The sequence below is a fragment of the Ranitomeya imitator genome, chromosome 4 (genome assembly GCF_032444005.1).
Source record: "Ranitomeya imitator isolate aRanImi1 chromosome 4, aRanImi1.pri, whole genome shotgun sequence".
NCBI classification, from domain to species: domain Eukaryota; kingdom Metazoa; phylum Chordata; class Amphibia; order Anura; family Dendrobatidae; genus Ranitomeya; species Ranitomeya imitator.
Window position 1 is genome coordinate 387,167,156 of NC_091285.1, and position 23,337 is coordinate 387,190,492.

The window sequence follows — 23,337 nt, forward strand, 5'->3', positions numbered from 1 at the left end:
ACCAGCCTAAAATAATCATTTACATAAAACCCATTCTTATCAATTCTTTTCATACAGAAGAGCATCATGGTTGCCTAAATTGGCTCAGTCTTCTGGCTCTAGTCTTGTGAAATTAATTAACGGGAATATGCCAGCAGGTTTTTGCTATCTAATCTGAAGACACCATGAGATAGGGGATGAAACGCAGATGTCAGCAGTGTGTCACTTCTTTGGCCCAATGAAGGTTTGATCAGCAGGAGATTATCACTTCTTGGTTTACAGCTCACATGACTGCAAAACTGACCCCGCCTCCTGTGATAAGCAGCTTACTGTCAATAGACAATGTGCATAGAAAGTTGTGGTGTGGGCAGAGATAGCTCTCAGAGCTCTGCTTTATGCTATATCGAAGAACTCTGATTGTGTCACACAACTATTATGATGGAATATAGGCTGAACTGGATGGACAAATGTCTTTTTTCGGCCTTACTAACTATGTTACTATGTTACTATGTTACTAACTGCTGCACCCAGTAATATAAGTGATACATCACTGGAATCAGGATCTCTTTTCCTACATTATGCTGCTCTCAGATATGGCAAAAACGTGCTGATAGATTCCTTTAAGACAGATTGTGGCAGATACACATGCCAATCTATCAGAATATGTGGACTATATTGTGTTGGGTATACTGGATATTTTGAATAGTTTTGTAGTTTTCAAATCTTTTAGTCATTTTCTATTTTCTCTCAAAATAAAATAGCAAACAGCAAATCAATGCTGATCAATTTCTTTTCATGTGATTCCTACTTGCACACATAGCAGACGAGGGCCCCTTTGCAAGTAATAAAATAAGGTTTCTGCTGGGTGCTGCCTGACACCACCATATGTCTAAGCACCTATGGGATGAAGAACACATACCTTTGTAGGTTCTCATCACTTATTGGAATGGAAAGAAGATCAACCTGGAATGGGTCCCCACTTTTCAGGGTCCACCTGACTGCTGTAGGGGCAGCCTTTATAATATGTAATGGGTTGTTTTCTACAGGACATTGGCAATGTGTGAATTTTCTGAATATGGGTGGTGAGATAATCCATAAGTAAGTACTTCATACACATTTATGCTAAAATGTCAGCGGATGTTATCTGTGTCAACAAATGACGCTGCATTATGCTAATGCGATGTCATCTAGTGGCTACAATGAGAAAAGTAATACACATTTTAATGTGGAAACACATTGGATTTCTATTAGCATCACATTGAAATGTATTTATGTTTCCACTATTCTGTTGGCACTAACCAATAAATATGTGCATTTTCTTCCATCAGAAAGATTATCTATAATAATTGCAAATTCATTTATTACCAGAAGGGGATCTGAATAAAAACAAATGCATTTCTCTAGAAGTATCTATACATATAAACACACATATAGGTCAACCGCTGGAATGAATGTGTATAAAATGAAAGGTACTGAATTTATGTGTACACGCTGGTTAAATAGGCTAATTCAATTCAGAAAGGCAACTGCGCTGAGAGCGGTTTAACCCCTTGAGTGCAAGAAAAACATTTAGCACTCTCTGCTCAGAAGAGTCTAGATAGTGATGCTGAGAAGTCTAATAGGGATCAAGGCGTTCAACATAGCAGAATAAATTACAGTACAGAGATTACATTTCTTCCAGTTGTAATACCATCTGGAAATAAATATATTCACTGACACAGCGAGAGATACAACCTTTGCTGGAAATAACAGGAGTGACAAGGCAGTCTATTGAAAGCACTATAGTTCGCTTTGTAAAGTTTAGCAATTGGAGGGAACAATGCCTTTTATTATAGAAGACATTATGGGGCATAATCATGATGTATAACTCAGGGTAAGGTTAATATTTTAACATCTCTTATGGATACAGGTCTTACTTATTAATTAAGGGTATGTGTCCACGTTCAGGATTGCATCAGGATTTGGTCAGGATTTTCCATCAGTTTTTGTAAGCCAAAACCAGGAGTGGATGATAAATGTAGAAGTGGTGCATATGTTTCTATTATACTTTTCCGCTAATTGTTCCACTCCTGGCTTTGGCTTACAAATACTGATGAAACATCCTGACCAAATCCTGATGCAATCCTGAACGTGGACACATACCCTAGGTCACAGGAGCAGGGTCAAAATTAATTTAACCAGAATAGAAATGGACAACGATGCAGGAAGATAACTATATGAGAGTCTACTGTTTAACATGCCTGTTTTAGTTATTATTCACACCAAATACTAACTGTTGCAGAAAAAAAGTTCTAAGATGCTACCTGCCACAGAAAAAAATACAGTTCTCAGATACTACCTGCTGCAGAAAAAAATACAATTCTCAGATGCTACCTGCCACAGAAAAAAATACAGTTCTCAGATGCTACCTGCCGCAGAAAAAAATTCAGTTCTCAGATGCTACCTGCCGCAGAATAAATACAATTCTCAGATGCTACCTGCCACAGAAAAAAATACAGTTCTCAGATGCTACCTGCCACAGAAAAAATACAGTTCTCAGATGCTACCTGCCACAGAAAAAAAATACAGTTCTCAGATACTACCTGCCGCAGAAAAAAATTCAGTTCTCAGATGCTACCTGCCGCAGAATAAATACAATTCTCAGATGCTACCTGCCACAGAAAAAAATACAGTTCTCAGATGCTACCTGCCACAGAAAAAATAGTTCTCAGATGCTACCTGCCACAGAAAAAAATACAGTTCTCAGATGCTACCTGCCGCAGAATAAATACAATTCTCAGATGCTACCTGCCGCAGAAAAAAATACAGTTCTCAAATGCTACCTGCCGCAGAATAAATACAATTCTCAGATGCTACCTGCCGCAGAAAAAAATACAGTTCTCAGATGCTACCTGTCGCAGAAAAAAATACAGTTCTCAAATGCTACCTGCCGCAGAATAAATACAATTCTCAGATGCTACCTGCCGCAGAAAAAAATACAGTTCTCAGATGCTACCTGCCGCAGAATAAATACAATTCTCAGATGCTACCTGCCGCAGAAAAAAATACAGTTCTCAAATGCTACCTGCCGCAGAATAAATACAATTCTCAGATGCTACCTGCCGCAGAAAAAAATACAGTTCTCAGATGCTACCTGCCGCAGAAAAAAATACAGTTCTCAAATGCTACCTGCCGCAGAATAAATACAATTCTCAGATGCTACATGCCACAGAAAAAAATACAGTTCTCAGATGCTACCTGCCACAGAAAAAAATACAGTTCTCAGATGCTACCTGCCACAGAAAAAAATACAGTTCTCAAATGCTACCTGCCGCAGAATAAAGTCACAGAAAAAAGCAGAGATGTTTACCTGCAGAAGCCTCCAACCAAATGCACCAGCAGGGCGCAGCGGACCCGATAAATGATGGCAAACACACAGGTGCAAAAAATACCGATGAAACAACCACTTTCAATCCAGTGTTGGCTGTTTGGCATTAGTGCACAAAAAGATAAGAGATACTAGTCTGTATATGGCATAATTCACACAAGCAATGCAGAGCATCTGGTTTACAGCCTATTAGTAACGCACATACAGGCGGGCTGCCCAGTGCTACAAAATGCATGCTGTGCGAACAGAGGCCAATAGTTTACAGAGCCATCTTGGTCCGACTGCGCCCTGCAAGATAAAGTGCAAAAAGAAAACCACATATCAATGTATGTAAGGTATTAGTTTATATTGGGGCCTCAATACGTAAGCTGGCAACCCACGTCACTTTATCTTGCAGGGCGCAGTCGGACCAAGATGGCTCTGTAAACTATTGGCCTCTGTTCGCACAGCATGCATTTTGTAGCACTGGGCAGCCCGCCTGTATGTGCGTTACTAATAGGCTGTAAACCAGATGCTCTGCATTGCTTGTGTGAATTATGCCATATACAGACTAGTATCTCTTATCTTTTTGTGCACTAATGCCAAACAGCCAACACTGGATTGAAAGTGGTTGTTTCATCGGTATTTTTTGCACCTGTGTGTTTGCCATCATTTATCGGGTCCGCTGCGCCCTGCTGGTGCATTTGGTTGGAGGCTTCTGCAGGTAAACATCTCTGCTTTTTTCTGTGACTTTTTTGAATTTTTTGGAGGATTTTTAAATCCTCTTTTTGTGTCGGTGAGCTTTTACCTGCCGCAGAATAAATACAATTCTCAGATGCTACCTGCCGCAGAAAAAAATACAGTTCTCAAATGCTACCTGCCGCAGAATAAATACAATTCTCAGATGCTACCTGCCACAGAAAAAAATACAGTTCTCAGATGCTACCTGCCACAGAAAAAAAAACAGTTCTCAGATGCTACCTGCCACAGAAAAAAATACAGTTCTCAGATGCTACCTGCCGCAGAATAAATACAATTCTCAGATGCTACCTGCCGCAGAAAAAAATACAGTTCTCAGATGCTACCTGCCGCAGAAAAAAATACAGTTCTCAGATGCTACCTGCCACAGAAAAAAATACAGTTCTCAGATGCTACCTGCCACAGAAAAAAATACAGTTCTCAGATGCTACCTGCCACAGAAAAAAATACAGTTCTCAGATGCTACCTGCCGCAGAAAAAAAAATACAATTCTCAGATGCTACCTGCCGCAGAAAAAAATAGTTCTCAGATGCTACCTGCTGCAGAAAAAAATACAGTTCTCAGATGCTACCTGCCGCAGAAAAAAATACAGTTCAATTGCTACCTGCCGCAGAAAAAAATACAGTTCTCATGCTACCTGCCGCAGAAAAAAAATACAATTCTCAGATGCTACCTGCCGCAGAAAAAAAATACAGTTCTCAGGTACTACCTGCTGCAGAAAAAAATACAGTTCTCAGATGCTACCTGCCGCAGAAAAAAATACAGTTCTCATGCTACCTGCTGCAGGAAAAAAATACAATTCTCAGATGCTACCTGCCGCAGAAAAAAATACAGTTCTCAAATGCTACCTGCCGCAGAAAAAAATACAGTTCTCAGATGCTACCTGCCGCAGAAAAAAATACAGTTCTCAAATGCTACCTACCGCAGAAAAAAATACAGTTCTCAGATGCTACCTGCCGCAGAAAAAAAAACACAGTTCTCAGATACTACCTGCCACAGAAAAAAATACAGTTCTCAGATGCTACCTACCGCAGAAAAAAATACAGTTCTCAGATGCTACCTGCTGCAGAAAAAAAATACAGTTCTCAGATACTACCTGCTGCAGAAAAAAATACAGTTCTCAGATACTACCTGCCGCAGGAAAAAATACAGTTCTCAGATGCTACCTGCTGCAGAAAAAAATTCAATTCTCAGATGCTACCTGCTGCAGATAAAAATACAGTTCTCAGATGCTACCTGCTGCAGATAAAAATGCAGTTCTCAGATGCTACCTGCTGCAGAAAAAAATACAGTTCTCAGATGCTACCTGCCGCAGAAAAAAATACAGTTCTCAGATGCTACCTGCTGCAGAAAAAAATTCAATTCTCAGATGCTACCTGCTGCAGATAAAAATACAGTTCTCAGATGCTACCTGCCGCAGAAAAAAATACAGTTCTCAGATGCTACCTGCCGCAGAAAAAAATACAGTTCTCTTGCTACCTGCCGCCGAAAAAAATACAGTTCTCATGCTACCTGCCGCCGAAAAAAATACAGTTCTCATGCTACCTGCCGCAGAAAAAAAAATACAATTCTCAGATGCTACCTGCCGCAGAAAAAAAATACAGTTCTAAGGTACTACCTGCTGCAGAAAAAAATACAGTTCTCATGCTACCTGCTGCAGGAAAAAAATACAATTCGCAGATGCTACCTGCCGCAGAAAAAAATACAGTTCTCAAATGCTACCTGCCGCATAAAAAAAATACAGTTCTCAGATGCTACCTGCCGCAGAAAAAAATACAGTTCTCAAATGCTACCTACCGCAGAAAAAAATACAGTCCTCAGATGCTACCTGCCGCAGAAAAAAAATACAGTTCTCAGATACTACCTGCCACAGAAAAAAATACAGTTCTCAGATGCTACCTGCCGCAGAAAAAAATACAGTTCTCAGATGCTACCTGCTGCAGAAAAAAATACAGTTCTCAGATACTACCTGCTGCAGAAAAAAATACAGTTCTCAGATACTACCTGACGCAGGAAAAAATACAGTTCTCAGATGCTACTTGCCACAGAAAAAAATACAGTTCTCAGATGCTACCTGCCACAGAAAAAAATACAGTTCTCAGATGCTACCTGCCACAGAAAAAAATACAGTTCTCAGATGCTACCTGCCACAGAAAAAAATACAGTTCTCAGATGCTACCTGCCACAGAAAAAAATACAGTTCTCAAATGCTACCTGCCGCAGAAAAAAATACAGTTCTCAGATGCTACCTGCCGCAGAAAAAAAAATACAATTCTCAGATGCTTCCTGCTGCAGAAAAAAATACAGTTCTCAGATGCTACCTGCTGCAGAAAAAAATACAGTTCTCGGATGCTACCTGCTGCTGAAAAAAAAAATACAATTTTCAGATGCTACCTGCCGCCGGAAAAAAATACAGTTCTCAAATGCTACCTGTCGCAGAAAAAAAATACAGTTCTCAGATGCTACCTGCCGCAGAAAAAAAATACAGTTCTCAGATGCTACCTGCCGCCGGAAAAAAATACGGTTCTCAGATGCTACCTGCCGCAGAAAAAAATACAGTTCTCAGATGCTACCTGCAGCAGAAAAAAATATAGTTCTCATGCTACCTGCCGCAGAAAAAAATACAGTTCTCAGATGCTACCTGCCGCAGAAAAAAATACAGTTCTCAGATGCTACTTGCCGCAGAAAAAAATACAGTTCTCAAATGCTACCTGCCGCAGAAAAAAATACAGTTCTCAGATGCTACCTGCCGCAGAAAAAAAATACAGTTCTCAGATGCTATCTGCCGCCGGAAAAAATACGGTTCTCAGATGCTACCTGCCGCAGGAAAAAATACAGTTCTCAGATGCTACCTGCTGCAGAAAAAAATACGGTTCTCAGATGTTACCTGCCGCAGAAAAAAATACAGTTCTCATGCTACCTGCCGCAGAAAAAAAACACAGTTCTCAGATACTACCTGCCACAGAAAAAAATACAGTTCTCAGATGCTACCTGCCGCAGAAAAAAATACAGTTCTCAGATGCTACCTGCTGCAGAAAAAAATACAGTTCTCAGATGCTACCTGCTGCAGAAAAAAATTCAATTCTCAGATGCTACCTGCTGCAGATAAAAATACAGTTCTCAGATGCTACCTGCTGCAGATAAAAATGCAGTTCTCAGATGCTACCTGCCGCAGAAAAAAATACAGTTCTCAGATGCTACCTGCCGCAGAAAAAAATACAGTTCTCAGATGCTACCTGCTGCAGAAAAAAATTCAATTCTCAGATGCTACCTGCTGCAGATAAAAATACAGTTCTCAGATGCTACCTGCTGCAGAAAAAAAAATTCAATTCTCAGATGCTACCTGCTGCAGAAAAAAATACAGTTCTCAGATGCTACCTGCCGCAGAAAAAAATACAGTTCTCTTGCTACCTGCCGCAGAAAAAAATACAGTTCTCATGCTACCTGCCGCAGAAAAAAAATACAATTCTCAAATGCTACCTGCCGCAGAAAAAAAATACAGTTCTCAGGTACTACCTGCTGCAGAAAAAAATACAGTTCTCAGATGCTACCTGGCGCAGAAAAAAAATACAGTTCTCATGCTACCTGCTGCAGGAAAAAAATACAATTCTCAGATGCTACCTGCCGCAAAAAAAAAATACAGTTCTCAAATGCTACCTGCCGCAGAAAAAAATACAGTTCTCAGATGCTACCTGCCGCAGAAAAAAATACAGTTCTCAAATGCTACCTACAGCAGAAAAAAATACAGTTGTCAGATGCTACCTGCCGCAGAAAAAAAATACAGTTCTCAGATACTACCTGCCACAGAAAAAAATACAGTTCTCAGATGCTACCTGCCGCAGAAAAAAATACAGTTCTCAGATGCTACCTGCTGCAGAAAAAAATACAGTTCTCAGATACTACCTGCTGCAGAAAAAAATACAGTTCTCAGATACTACCTGACGCAGGAAAAAATACAGTTCTCAGATGCTACCTGCTGCAGAAAAAATTCAATTCTCAGATGCTACCTGCTGCAGATAAAAATACAGTTCTCAGATGCTACCTGCTGCAGATAAAAATACAGTTCTCAGATGCTACCTGCTGCAGAAAAAAATACAGTTCTCAGATGCTACCTGCCGCAGAAAAAATACAGTTCTCAGATGCTACCTGCTGCAGAAAAAAATACAGTTCTCAGATGCTACCTGCTCCAGAAAAAAATACAGTTCTCGGATGCTACCTGCTGCTAAAAAAAAAATACAATTTTCAGATGCTACCTGCCGCCAGAAAAAAATACAGTTCTCAAATGCTACCTGTCGCAGAAAAAAAATACAGTTCTCAGATGCTACCTGCTGCAGAAAAAAAATACAGTTCTCAGATGCTACCTGCCGCCGGAAAAAAATACGGTTCTCAGATGCTACCTGCCGCAGAAAAAAATACAGTTCTCAGATGCTACCTGCAGCAGAAAAAAATATAGTTCTCATGCTACCTGCCGCAGAAAAAAAATAACAGTTCTCAGATGCTACCTGCCGCAGAAAAAAATACAGTTCTCAGATGCTACTTGCCGCAGAAAAAAATACAGTTCTCAAATGCTACCTGCCGCAGAAAAAAATACAGTTCTCAGATGCTACCTGCCGCAGAAAAAAAAACAGTTCTCAGATGCTACCTGCCGCCGGAAAAAATACGGTTCTCAGATGCTACCTGCCGCAGGAAAAAATACAGTTCTCAGATGCTACCTGCTGCAGAAAAAAATACGGTTCTCAGATGTTACCTGCCGCAGAAAAAAATACAGTTCTCATGCTACCTGCCGCAGAAAAAAAATAACAGTTCTCAGATGCTACCTGCCGCAGAAAAAATAAAGTTCTCAGATGCTACCTGCTGCAGAAAAAAATACAGTTCTCAGATGCTCCATGCCGCAGAAAAAAATACAGTTCTCAGATGCTACCTGCCACAGAAAAAAAAATACAATTCTCAGATGCTACCTGCTGCAGAAAAAAATACAGTTCTCAAATGCTACCTGCCGCAGAAAAAAATATAGTTCTCAGATGCTACCTGCCACAGAAAAAAAATACAATTGTCAGATGCTACCTGCCGCAGAAAAAAATACAGTTCTCAAATGCTACCTGCCGCAGAAAAAAATACAGTTCTCAGATGCTACCTGCCTCAGAAAAAAATACAGTTCTCAGATGCTACCTGCTGCAGAAAAAAAAATACAATTCTCAGATGCTACCTGCCGCAGAAAAAAATACAGTTCTCAGATGCTACCTGCTGCAGAAAAAAATACAGTTCTCAGATGCTACCTGCCGCAGAAAAAAATACAGTTCTCAGATGCTCCATGCCGCAGAAAAAAATACAGTTCTCAGATGCTACCTGCCACAGAAAAAAAAATACAATTCTCAGATGCTACCTGCCGCAGAAAAAAAATACAGTTCTCAGATGCTACCTGCTGCAGAAAAAAATACAGTTCTCAAATGCTACCTGCCGCAGAAAAAAATATAGTTCTCAGATGCTACCTGCCACAGAAAAAAAATACAATTGTCAGATGCTACCTGCCGCAGAAAAAAATACAGTTCTCAAATGCTACCTGCCGCAGAAAAAAATACAGTTCTCAGATGCTACCTGCCGCAGAAAAAAATACAGTTCTCAGATGCTACCTGCCGCAGAAAAAAAAATACAATTCTCAGATGCTACCTGCCGCAGAAAAAAATACAGTTCTCAGATGCTACCTGCTGCAGAAAAAAATACAGTTCTCAGATGCTACCTGCCGCAGAAAAAAATACAGTTCTCAGATGCTACCTGCCGCAGAAAAAAAAATACAATTCTCAGATGCTACCTGCTGCCGGAAAAAAATACAGTTCTCAAATGCTACCTGCCACAGAAAAAAATACAGTTCTCAGATGCTACCTGCCGCAGAAAAAAAATACAGTTCTCAGATGCTAGCTGCCGCCGGAAAAAAATACGGTTCTCAGATGCTACCTGCCGCAGGAAAAAATACAGTTCTCAGATGCTACCTGCTGCAGAAAAAAATACAGTTCTCAGATGCTACCTGCCGCAGAAAAAAATACAGTTCTCATGCTTCCTGCCGCAGAAAAAAAATAACAGTTCTCAGATGCTACCTGCCGCAGAAAAAAATACAGTTCTCAGATGCTACCTGCCGCAGAAAAAAATACAGTTCTCAAATGCTACCTGCCGCAGAAAAAAATACAGTTCTCAGATGCTACCTGCCGCAGAAAAAAAATACAGTTCTCAGATGCTACCTGCCGCCGGAAAAAAATACGGTTCTCAGATGCTACCTGCCGCAGGAAAAAATACAGTTCTCAGATGCTACCTGCCGCAGAATAAATACAGTTCTCAGATACTACCTGCCGCAGAAAAAAATACAGTTCTCAGATGCTACCTGCCGCAGAAAAAAATACAGTTCTCAGATGCTACCTGCTGCAGAAAAATATACAGTTCTCAGATGCTACCTGCTGCAGAAAAAAAATACAGTTCTCAGATGCTACCTGCCGCAGAAAAAAATACAGTTCTCATGCTACCTGCCGCAGAAAAAAAATAACAGTTCTCAGATGCTACCTGCCGCAGAAAAAAATACAGTTCTCAGATGCTACCTGCCGCAGAAAAAAATACAGTTCTCATGCTACCTGCCGCAGAAAAAAAAAATACAATTCTCAGATGCTACCTGCCGCAGAAAATAAATGCAATTCTCAGATACTACCTGCTGCAGAAAAAAATACAATTCTCACATGCTGGCGCCATACAGGCAAAAAGCTTGCAAAGAAATGCACACACATGTACTTAGCACTAGCAAATACAATGAAAAGGTTAAAACAGGCCACCGCCATTTGACAGTGGATGGGTAAAGAAGTGTATTATGGACCGAGAAGCCTAAGTTTAAGGTGTCTAGATCATAGAGAAGAACACAAGGGAAATATATTGGCAATGAAAGAAAAGTAGAAAAGGGCTTGATGCCTTTTTGATGTCATAGTATGGCGGGGCTTAGGTGCTGATAAGGTGGAAAAGTGACATGAGGAATATAGCTAAAATGTTTGTGTGTATTTTTTATTCCATTGCCTTTTTCAATTTCTATCTCAGTGCCACCTCCATTATAGATTCTTTCTTTTCCTTCAGAATCTTTAAATATTTTATAGGCTCTGAACTCATAATATGTCCTGTCATGCCTGCAGTCCCAGGGGGTGAGCATCTTGCTGGATAATACTATGTGCTTTCTTGATACTCAACAATCTATTTCACTCACTTTAATGTCTTACTGTACGTCAGGTCAAAATTTCCCATTTATGAGTTAATACTTATGTGCAGTAAAAAAATAACCTTGATTTTCAAGTCCAGAATACATTTCTCAGCTAAAGAGCTGTCCATACAATTTTATTTCTTCTGTATTGTTTCTTTTTACGTGAACAAAAACATTTAATTCAATTAAAATATTTCTTACTTCAAAGACGTGCATTGCTTTGAAGTCTACTACAGTATTAATGGAAAATAAACAAATATAATAGTTCAGTCAAAATATTTACTGAAATATACGGGAGTATAGGCGTAGATTCAGTGACACATCTTAGTGAAACATCTTCCTGATCAACACTGATTCATAACCCATTCACAGTTTTTTAAACCTTCTTTCATCATCTGTAAAAAATTCTAAATCCTGATGATGAAAGAAAAATGAAGTCTTCGAGAAACAACTGTGGATAACTTTTGAATCAGTGTTGAGTGGTCTTACTATAAAGCCTCATTCAGACATCCCTGGAACATGATCCGTGTACATACATGACTGGTGCTGTACACGGATCCTGACCAGAACTTGATAGCCTATATGAAGCTGTCAAGCTCAGTTCAGAAGAACCGTGGTCAGTCTATTCATCATAGTCTGTACATGGATGTCTGAATGAGGCTTAAAGTGAACATGTCAGCAGGATTTTGCTCAATAAACTACAGACAGTGTCAGGTTGGCGACGTAATACTGACTAAAATGATACATTGGTTGATGAATTCCGTCTTGTGGTTCTTGTATAATCAGTGTTAGTAGTTTAGTAGTTTTCAGCTAATTATATACTCGTGCTCCGAGGTGGTCTTATCTTCATGCTCTAAGCCAGTGAAACCAAGGAAAAAACCTGTCCACAGGCCACCCCAAAGCACAAACAGTCTGTCTATATGATGAGGAACATGCTTGAGCTTTGGGGTGGGCCTGTGGGCAGATCTTTCCTTAGTTTCTCTGGCTTAGTGCAGGAAGATAAGACTCTGCCTACAGTCCCACCCCGAGCATGAGCATATCATTAGATGAAAACTTTTAACACTGATTACACAAGAACCACAAGATGGATTTCTTCACCCCAGGTATTATTTTAATCAGTACAACAGCACCAACCTGACAGTATCTGTAGTTTACTTAGCAAAATCCTGCTGACAGGTTCACTTTCAGATATTGCTACATTTATATGGGAATAACTGTTGACTCCGGTTCTTGACTCCACAAATACTGCTGATTGTGTGACACATTGTGTTCATCACATTAAAAAAATATTTTTCTCTAGGTTGGTACATCTAAAAATCTTTATATGCTATAATGCTTGGTCAGAAATGAAGTGTACAAATTATTTAGTCTATTTCTTCACTAATATGTTACAAAGTAATTCCTAAGCAGAGTAGGGTAGCGTGACAGAGTAGAAAACTTAACCAATGCCATTAGACCCATCAGTAAAAGGGGTCTAGCTAAGGCTAAACTAACTGTACAGATAAAGGAGCTTCAGAGGTATAGAGGATTTTCAGTAGTAAAAGGAAGAGAAGCAGAAAGGCGATGAGTAATGGACTACAAAGCCACTAGACACAATGGTATGGAATAGAAAGACCAAGAGCATAGCGCGATAACCATCAGGATCCTAACGTTTTTTCATCTCCTATCTTACTGGCAATAGTGGTCACGGTGGACTGTGAAAGATTTGCTATTGGGGGGACCTTGTATGGCATTAAAATGTAAATAAGTTAGCGCAATAGAAACTACTTAGCTGCTTTTTTTAATTTTGGTTTGGGGATTTGCATTTAGAGATTCCCCATAGGATCCAACATTCACATAGGATCATAGGATCATCATAGGATCATAGGATCATAGGATCATCAACATAGGATCCAACATTCACATAAGTGATGCTCACAGTTCCTTCTCCCTGCAAATTTACATTATGTACATGTCTCAGAGCATGTCTAGAAAACTCTCAAAGAAGTCATCTGTCCATGATCTATGTGAATGCTGAAAAGAAAATCTTTGAATACTGTTAGCAGAATCTCAGGGAAGATGGATGCCCCATATTCATGGACAGAAAATACAAAAACAGATGACAAAAAATATAATTTGTCACTATCTGATTTTAATTAGTAAAAAAAAATAGTGAACATGTCCTTATAAGCAGTGTTGGACACAGACAGAAGGCCCTTTGTAGTCCAATAGCTCATCATAATGCAAAATCCACCTGCTATGGATGTGAAAGTGAGCCTCCACACCTTTCTGACCCTTGCAGGGCTGCACACGTTGCACCAATGATATATATAATATAACATAAAATTGCAATGACAGCCAAAAAATCACATCTAATATTTCATTAATAAAAATAATAATAATCCTTAAAATTAGTTAAATTGTAAATCTGCTAGAAATTTTTGAATCTAGACTTTAAATCTGTCTATACAAACAGAAGAGTGACAGTTTGGTAGGAAGGAAAGATGCAAAGGGAAATCAATTTCTCTAAATATTGTAACATGTAATGCAATGCTTAGAATTCTTAGGAGAGACCGGTAACATAGCAATCTATTTCTACTAAAAATAGAGCTGGGAAACTGGTTCAACCTGGGTGGAATTCTATCTGGGAATTGTGAGCCTGTCTGCGGTGATTAATTCATCATTTCTGTCAGATTGCTCTAATTGGCTGTCAAATGACATAGCACAATCCCATCTGTGACTTCATATTATCTGTGCGGCTATATCTGATGTAGAGATGAATACAGACTCAAAGTAAAAATTAACAATTAAGTCCTACTTCCTACATAAGCCGTCTAAAAGATTCTCCTGTACGGTCTACAGGGACTGAATTTCAATTCAACCCAACAAAAAATTCTACCACTATCATTTTTGTGGTGAATTACTTCTATTTGACTTTTTTAGTGAAATAAAATTAAAAAAAAAAACACAAAAAAGGTCTGCATTACTATGTAAATCAACGCTGGGCATTGAAAATAGTAATATTTGGCTTATGTGGAGCTGTTCAAATATTAAGAATCCATTTCCTGAAGTACCTGACTCACAATCCTTGAACCTTAGACAAAATAATGCAGTAGAGAGTAGGCGCCAGGCACTTCAACATCTGTCGGCACCGGCACTTACGGGTCTAGATTCATTAAGGCTAGGTTCACACTGCCTTAGTGCAATCCGTTTAGCGCATACGCTAACGGAATGTGCTAACAAAATGCACAAAAAGGGATTGCGTTTAGCGATCCCGCTAGCGCAGATGCCCGATCTGCGCTAGCGAGAACGGACCGAAAAACGCTGCAAGCAGCGTTCGAGGTCCATCAGAAAATAACGGGACATCACTACCGCATGCCAAAAATTGCATACGTTAGCGATGCGTTAGATACATTGCGGTCAATGGGTGCGCTAACGGATCCGTTACATTGCGTTAGTGGCGCTATGTAACGGTTCCCATTAGCGGACTGCCACTAACGCAATGTAAACCCAGCCTAAGGCTGGAATCATTTTCTTTTATTCATTAAGAGGCAAGTGTCACTTAATGAATTGGGTGCATCCTACAAGTTCACACGCCCTCGCAGAGACAGAAGAACATATCTGGCACAGGTTATGGCACCAAAGCTGTGTAACTTTTCATTAATAAGACAGGTGGGCTTAACCATGCTCTATCCCGTCCATTCTCTGCATATTTTTGGAAAGTTGGCTGAAACTGGCACAAAAATGGCAAAAAATAGTAAACTTTTAGAGCAATATCCAAGTTGTGCGAAAATTTGGTGACATTTGAAGATATTTCATGCCATAATATCTTCATGAATCAGTACCTTAGTGTTGGTGTGGTGTGCCACTTCGTGGTTCAGCCGCTCCTCCTAGACACTTCCACTCCAAAATAATAGAACTTATACAATGGATGAGTTCAGAGCTAACAAGTAAAAAATTCAACTAACCGACTAGTGGTAAATGTGGCATCCGACCTCCGTGCCACATTGGAAATCACTGAACTCTTCCGCATGACCTACACTCCTATAAGGTCTGTCTACGGATTGCAGGTCTATGTGCTTGATTTGATGTCACTGATTTGGACACCATCTTTGTACCTGGTGTAAAATCTGAAACTACTTAAAGAAGAAAGTGCACAATTTGATATTTCTTGCTCACAAAATGGCTTAAAACAAGCTCCAGTATTGGTTGTGCACTTTCTATCAAAAGTAACAAAAACACACCTTGGATGTAGCGCTTTCCATCACTGAAAGTGCGAAAAATCCAATTAAAATTGATATGTTGCTCTGTTAATTTTAGTCTTTTTAACACAAAACAGCAAATTATTCTGTCATTCTGATAACAGCAAGCCGACACTTGAGAGGTGAGGTGCTGTTGTGAGATAACACCACCAAAGAAGATCTTGCAAATGAGTTTGACTGTCCCAGGTGTCATCTTATCTCCCACCTACTAATTAATGCTTAATTAAGTCATTTTGAGCAGGCAGTTCATTAAATAAAATAGAAGGCTCTATTATTTGGTCTTTCTGGTTCTATCTGTGTTGCTATGGGGTCATAGAATCTAACAATGCAAATATAACGATAAAACTAAAAAATCTGAGACTGAGGTATAACCACTGCTGCAACAGATAATGCAGAAAAATGGTTTAGAGACTCTAAATTGTACTTCAATAAAATAAAATAAAAAATCAATACTGTCTCCTAATGTTCTCAATCAGTAATAAATTAAGAGCAGTTTCTGGTTTGCTAGGTGACGCCACATAATATTAGTATACAACCATCTGGCAGTAGAATTCAATATAGGCCTTATTCAGACATTTGCTTTTCATGTACATTTTTAAATCCGTTTTTTTTACATACCCATTAAAGTCTATGGTGTTATTCACATATCAGTGTTTTTTTTGGAGACCATGAGTCATCGGCAAAAAAATAAAAGTGATATGCACGAGTCTCTCGCATCAATACCCGGCACTGCCACTGGTGGATCGGACTGGATCCAAAAACCACCACTAGAAATGACCCCTCTATAGGAGGTCAATAAAATGTAGCTTTTATTGTACTACATTAAAATTGTTATTTTATGGGGCAATGAATTAAAATGACAATCAATCCTGGCAGAGAAAGAAGCAGATTTATCTGAGAAGGTATATTACAAAGTTGCTTACTTTCACATTTAAAGGGAATCTGTCACCCCAAAAATCCTATATGAGCTAAGGCCACCGTCTTCAGGGGCTTATCTACAGCATTCTGGAATTATGTAGATAAGCCCCTGATGTATCCTGAAAGATGAGAAAAAGAGGTTAGATTATACTCACCCAGGGGCGGTCCCGGTGCAGTCCGATCCGATGGGCATCGCGGTCCGGGTCCAGCGCCTCTTATCTTCATATGATGACGTCCTCTTCTTGTCTTCCTGCTGCGGCTCCGGCGCAGGCGTACTTTGTCTGCCCTGTTGAGGGCAGAGCAAAGTACTGCAGTGCGCAGGCGTGGGCCTCTCTGACCTTTCCTGGCGCCTGCGCACTGCAGTACTTTACTCTGCCCTCAACAGGGCAGATAAAGTACGCCTGCGCCGGAGGCGCAGCAGGAAGACAAGAAGAGAACGTCATTGTAAGAAGATGGAGGCCCCGGACAGGACCATGATGCCCATCGGACCGGACCGCAGCGGGACCACTCCCGGGGTCAGTATAATATAACCTGTTTTTCTTATCTTTCAGGATACATCAGGGGCTTATCTACAGCATTACAGAATGCTGTAGATAAGCCCCTGATGGCGGTGGCCTTAGCTCATATACGATTTTTGGTGTTAATGGTTCCCTTTAATATTGATCTATGAAATAAGAATTAAACCGACGGTTATACTTTAAGTTTGTTTCCATATGAAAAAGTTCATCCTTATATTTAATGATAAGAAAAAAGTTCCACAATATTAGTTTTTTTTAATAAATATCAACTTTGTTCAAGTTTTTAATTTTGGCCGCTTTGTGTATTTGAGTTTGACAGCCCTGTCTATGGAAATGTGTGGCTACCTGCAGGATCCTCTGATCACTTGTTTTCAGAGGTCTGATAAATGTAGAGAGATTTTTGCATACTGTATTCACTTACCTCTTAACTGGAATCTGTCACCTGTTTTTTGTTACCCCATCTGAGAGCATCTTGATGTAGAGACATAGACGCCGATTGCAACAATTTATCACTTACTACAGTTTTTATAAAATGTCTTTTTTTCTAGTTTACTCCATATTTACTAGTTCTCTGGATGCTAAACTCTGTATAACCTCACCGACACCAGTGATTGACAGCTTTTTCTGTGCACAGTGCATAGGCAGAAAGTGGTGACGACTGGGTTATATAGAGCTCATAAATACAGTGGACTACATTGCAGCATGTTTACTAGTCCTCTTGATAAAAATCACTTTTTTATGAACAGTAGATTATCACTATACTACAGCCAGCAGTCCGGTAAGTGGACTGATCACCGGAATCATGGTCTCTGTCTCTACATCATGCTGCTCTCAGATTAGGTAGCAAGAAACTGGCGACAGATTCTTCTTAAGGCCTATTTCTACAAGCTAGTTATAGGCTACAAACATTTATCGGAACGTTCCATTTATGAGCTGTTGTGAGCATGCTGACAATCACCCAATAAAAGACCATTTTGCTTCTTGGTTGGTTCATACTGGCGCTAAAACAACTGCTATCCGCATATCGGCAGCACATAGTCCTGTGTATAAAATGATTATTTCCTTGGAATTCTGGTCGGTCGGGATAAACAGACCATTAATATAATATAAAGCCATTTGGTGGAAGATCCTGGTCGGCAGGTGTAAAGGCACACATGTTCCCTCTACAAGAGGCAGAACTAGAGGTGGATCAAATAATCTATTCTAGGAAGTTCCTCAGATTGTTTCTATGGCAACTACATTTACTGTATGTAAAATCTGCATTGAATTTGACATGGAAAAAAATGCCATGGAAACACCAACAATGGGATATTCTATAAACTATAAGAGAACATATGGCTGCAGTGCAGAGTTACATTTTGTAATACTCTGCTTCAGACAGCGGTTTTACTGTCTGTAAAAATTCCGGACAGGTAAACGATCTGTAAAAATTGTGCTCATAGTGATGAAAAAAAAAATATTCTAAGAAAAAAAGCTGTTACCGATAGCAATAAGACTATAACTAAACCATAACATAAAAAACAAACATTTTTCCAATAGTTAATAAAAGTAACGGTGAAGTTCCTTGTCGATTTTACTAGAAAATGTAAAAATACAGTATTGCTCAATATTTCCCAATAATATAAAGAGCATTTACTGAAAATCCTGGAAAATCTAAAAGGTGATTGCTATGGACTCCAATGATGTACGCGCTTTGCTTTGTTTTCAAGGTGCTTTACATGTCTAAAAGCAGCTGCCTGGCACTGAGCACTCAACCTCAATGACAATACAGTCTGTAGTGTGCGGGATCGGGCCCCTGCTACTTATGCTTTATACTGTTAGTTTTTCTGCATTTTTCTGAGTGCCCATTCAGGCCACATCCGTTGTTTTTGCTTTCTAACGTGTGTCTGACAAAAATCAACAAATTAAACTTTCCACTGACAGTAACGTTTTATGATGTATTCTTAAAGGGCTATTGCCATCTCCAAGATCCTATCTCAATATGTAGTAGGTGTAATAATAATAATATTAGCAAATTCCTCCAATTAGAAATGAAGTATAGTTCTTCTGATTCACAATGTTGCTTACCCCATTTACAATGCATTGCAGTAGCTGATATCCATGGTTACGATCACTCATATAGTGACAGTTAGTTAGTTGTCAGTGGTTGTAGCCATGGATATTATTATTATTTATTTATATAGCGCCATTAATTCCATGGTGCTGTACATGAGAAAGGGTTACATACAGAGTTATAGATATCGTTAACAGTAAACAGGTTTAAAGTGACAGACTGGTACAGAGGGGAGAGGACCCTGTCCTTGCGGACTTACATTCTATGGGATAGTGGGGAAGAGACAGAAGGTAGGGGTGAGGCGGCGGCTCTGGCAGCGGTGAGGCGGCGGCTCTGGCAGCGGTGAGGCGGCGGCTCTGGCAGCGGTGAGGCAGCGGCTCTGGATATCTAAACTACTACAGTGCCCTGCACATGGGGTATAGAGAATCAGAAGAACTATACATTTCTAATTGGGATAGGATCTTGGAGATGGGAATACCCATTTAAGCTACCGGTAACTTCAATGAGGCGGAAAAATGTTAAAACAGTAATAGCATTCATTTCTAAGATGATATTAGAGATGATTTCTCAAATAAACATATTAGCAGTTGTAAATGTTTCAGTATATGACAAATTCAGAAGCTTATTTTGACATAACACGTCAGATATATCTGTAAACAATTATTTTATAAAGTAATGTCGTTGCGAACCATCTTACAAATAAAACTGTCCCCCTTACATAAAGAAAAAAACAAGAAAATGGATGCTTAAATCAGATTGTATAATGCCTTTAAAATAATTTCCTTGTGTCTGCCTTGAGTGGCATTAATGACTGTAAATGCTTAGTGTGATTATCGCCTTGTGTTAATCTGGATGTGCACCTCTACATTTAATGTCAAACTACTTCCATAAAATGCAATCTCGGTGAGGCTCGCTGATCTGATGCTTCTCAATTGCTCTCGAGAGAATACCATTATTATACAAAGTCCAGCTGTTTTCTCATCATTCAGCGTCATCCAAGACCTCTGTACACTTGAACTTTAACAATGGAAGCCCATTCCTATCTCCTTCTTTAATTAGATACACCATGTCATCAATGTCCAAGCAATTATTTCTCCTCCTAACTACTGTAGTAGCAGACATTGTTCTATTAAGATATGAATGGAGAAAATACCAAAGTTATTCTTGACTTATTAAGTCTAGGGGCACTTGACCTACCACATATTGGAGAGAGCAGTTACATTAATCTCATGGTTCATCTTAGATATGACAGAGATGCTACACATTTAACAAGCTACAAAGAGACCTGCTGGGATGTCTATCTTAGTCGGTTTTCTATGAAATGTATTTTAATCATGAACATCAGAACATTCATCTAATGATGTATATATATATATATATATATATATATATATATATATATATACAGTGCAGACCATAAGTTTGGACACACCTTCTCATTTAAAGATTTTTCTGTATTTTCATGACTATGAAAATTGTAAATTCACACTGAAGGCTTCAAAACTATGAAGCAACACATGTGGAATTATATACTTAACAAAAAAGTGTGAAACAACTGAAAATATGTCTTATATTCTACAGTAGGTTCTTCAGAGTAGCCAACATTTGCTTTGATGACTGCTTTGCACACTCTTGGCATTCTCTTGATGAGCTTCAAGAGGTAGTCACCGGAAATGGTCTTCCAACAATCTTGAAGGAGTTCCCAGAGATGCTTAGCACTTGTTGGCTCTTTTTGTTATGACCTGGTGGTTAAGAGGCCACACTGAAATGACCTGGTGGCTAAAACGCAACATGGAACAGCTCTGAGAAGGTGGTATCTCTACTGACCGCAGTCCCTAATCCTAACAACACAACTAGAAATAGCCGTGGGATGTTCCTGACACTCCCTAGACACCTCGTCACAGCCTCAGATATAACTACCCCTAAAGAAGGAAATAGAAAGCTATCTTGCCTCAGAGAAACCCCCAAAAGGAAAGACAGCCCCCCACAAATATTGACTGTGAAAGAAGAGAGAAATGACGAACACAGAAATGAAATTAGATTTCAGCAAAGGGAGGCCAAAACTAAACTAGATAGACAGAGAGCAAAGGATACTGTGCGGTCAGTAATAAAAACTACAAAATCCACGCAGAGTTTACAAAAATGAACTCCACACCGACTCACGGTGTGGAGGGGCAAATCTGCTTTCCCAGAGCTTCCAGCTAGCCTGAATAAGACATAGTGACAAGCTGGACAAAAGAGACAAAATGCAAAGCAATAGAGTCCAAGCAAATGGACAAACAAAACTAGCAAAACTTATCTTTTGCAGACAAGGACTGGCCATATGAGAAATCCAAGGGAAGAATCAAATCCAACCAAGAACATTGACAGCAGGCATAGACTAAAGCCCAGAGCAGGTTTAAATAACAAACCCAGGCAAGGCGATTAGTGAAGGCAGCTGCCACAGCTACCTAACGGAGCAGCAGTTCCACTTGAAACCACCAGAGGGAGCCCAAGGGCAGAACTCGCAAAAATACCATTAGCAACCACAGGAGGAAGCTCCAGAACGGAACTCACAACACCTTTTGCCTTCACTCTGCAGTCCAGCTCACCCCAAACATCTCGATTGGGTTGAGGTCTGGTGACTGTAGAGGCCAGGTCATCTGGTGTAGCACCCCATCGATCTCCTTCTTGGTCAAATAGCCCTTACACAGCCTGGAGGTGTGTTTGGGGTCATTGTCCTGTTGAAAAATAAATGATGGTCCATCTAAACGCAAACCGGAAGGAATAGCATGCCACTGCAAGATGCTGTGGTAGCCATGCTGGTTCAGTATGCCTTCAATTTTGAACAAATCCCCAACAGTGTCACCAGAAAAGCACCCCCACACCATCACACCTCCTCCTCCATGCTTCATGGAGGGAACAGGGCATGTAGAGTCCATCCGCTCACCTTTTCTGCGTCGCACAAGGACACGGTGGTTGGAACCAAAGATCTCAAATTTGGACTCATCAGACCAAAGCACAGATTTCCACTGGTCTAATGTCCATTCCTTGTGTTCTTTAGCCCAAACAAGTCTCTTCTGCTTGTTGCCTGTCCTTAGCAGTGGTTTCCTAGCAGCTATTTAACCATGAAGTCCCACTGCACAAAGTCTCCTCTTAACAGTTGTTGTAGAGATGTGTCTGCTGCTAGAACTCTGTGTGACATTGACCTGGTCTCTAATCTGAGCTGCTGTTAATCTGCGATTTCTGAGGCTGGGGACTCAGATAAACTTATCCTCAGAAGAAGAGGTGACTCTTGATCTTCCTTTCCTGGGGCTTTCCTCATGTGCATTATAAATGCATTAGGGGAGATCAGGGGGATGAGGAATACAGAAGTTTGGTGTCGAATTTCGTGGATTGGTAACTATCTACAACTAAATGTTAAGAAAACTAAGGAGTTGGTGGCCAACTATAGCAGGATTAAGTTGGAATGCTTACCGATCACTATTGCTGGTCAGGAGGTCGAGCAGGTGGAGAGTTACAAATATTTGGGGGTCCATTTGGATAGCAAACTGGACTGGAGATGCCACTCAGAGTTTGTCTACAAGAAGGGGATGAGCAGATTGTATTTCCTAAGGAAACTGAGGTCTTTTAATGTGTGCAGCAAAATGTTAGAAATGTTCTACCAATCTGTAGTGGCAAGTGCCATCTTTTTTGCAATCACGTGCTGGGGTAGTAGTGTGCGGGCCTCTGATGCTAATAAGCTGAATAAGATTATCAAGAAGGCAAGTTCTGCTGTGGGCTGCAAGCTGGACTCTTTTGGGGAGGTAGTGGAGAGAAGAACTCTGAAAAAGTGTATGGCAATTATGAACAATAATGCACATCCATTATATGAGCTATTCATGAGACAGAAGAGCACCTTCAGTAACCGGCTAATACTTCTGAGGTGTAAGAAGGAAAAATATAGGAAATCATTTGTGCCAACTGCCATGGGAATGTACAATAATAACATTAGGGTTAAACCACCAAGGTGAAAGTCTACTTATTTCTCTACATTTCAGTTCACTCGTTGTGTATGTTCTATTCTAATGTATAATGTATAATGTTCTTCTGTCAACAAACTGTCATGTCAACTATGTAATTCCTTTATGATTTTTATGATTTAAGTTGTGCTGCTGTGATACCATAATTTCCCACGGGATCAATAAAGTGTATCGTATCGTATCGTATCGTATCGTATGTGAGCCAGTTTCTTGGTAGCTCTTGATGGTTTTTGCAACTGCACTTGGGGACACTTTCAAAGTTTTCCCAATTTTTTCGACTGACTGACCTTCATTTCT

The 23,337-nt window shown here is 39.9% G+C and overlaps 1 protein-coding gene across 50 annotated transcripts in view; it reads right to left on the minus strand.

Annotated features, from left to right (window-relative positions):
• Window positions 1-23,337, minus strand: part of CELF2 (CUGBP Elav-like family member 2) — a 671,263-nt gene that overhangs the window by 176,701 nt on the left and 471,225 nt on the right. The gene's annotated exons all lie outside the window — the stretch shown is intronic.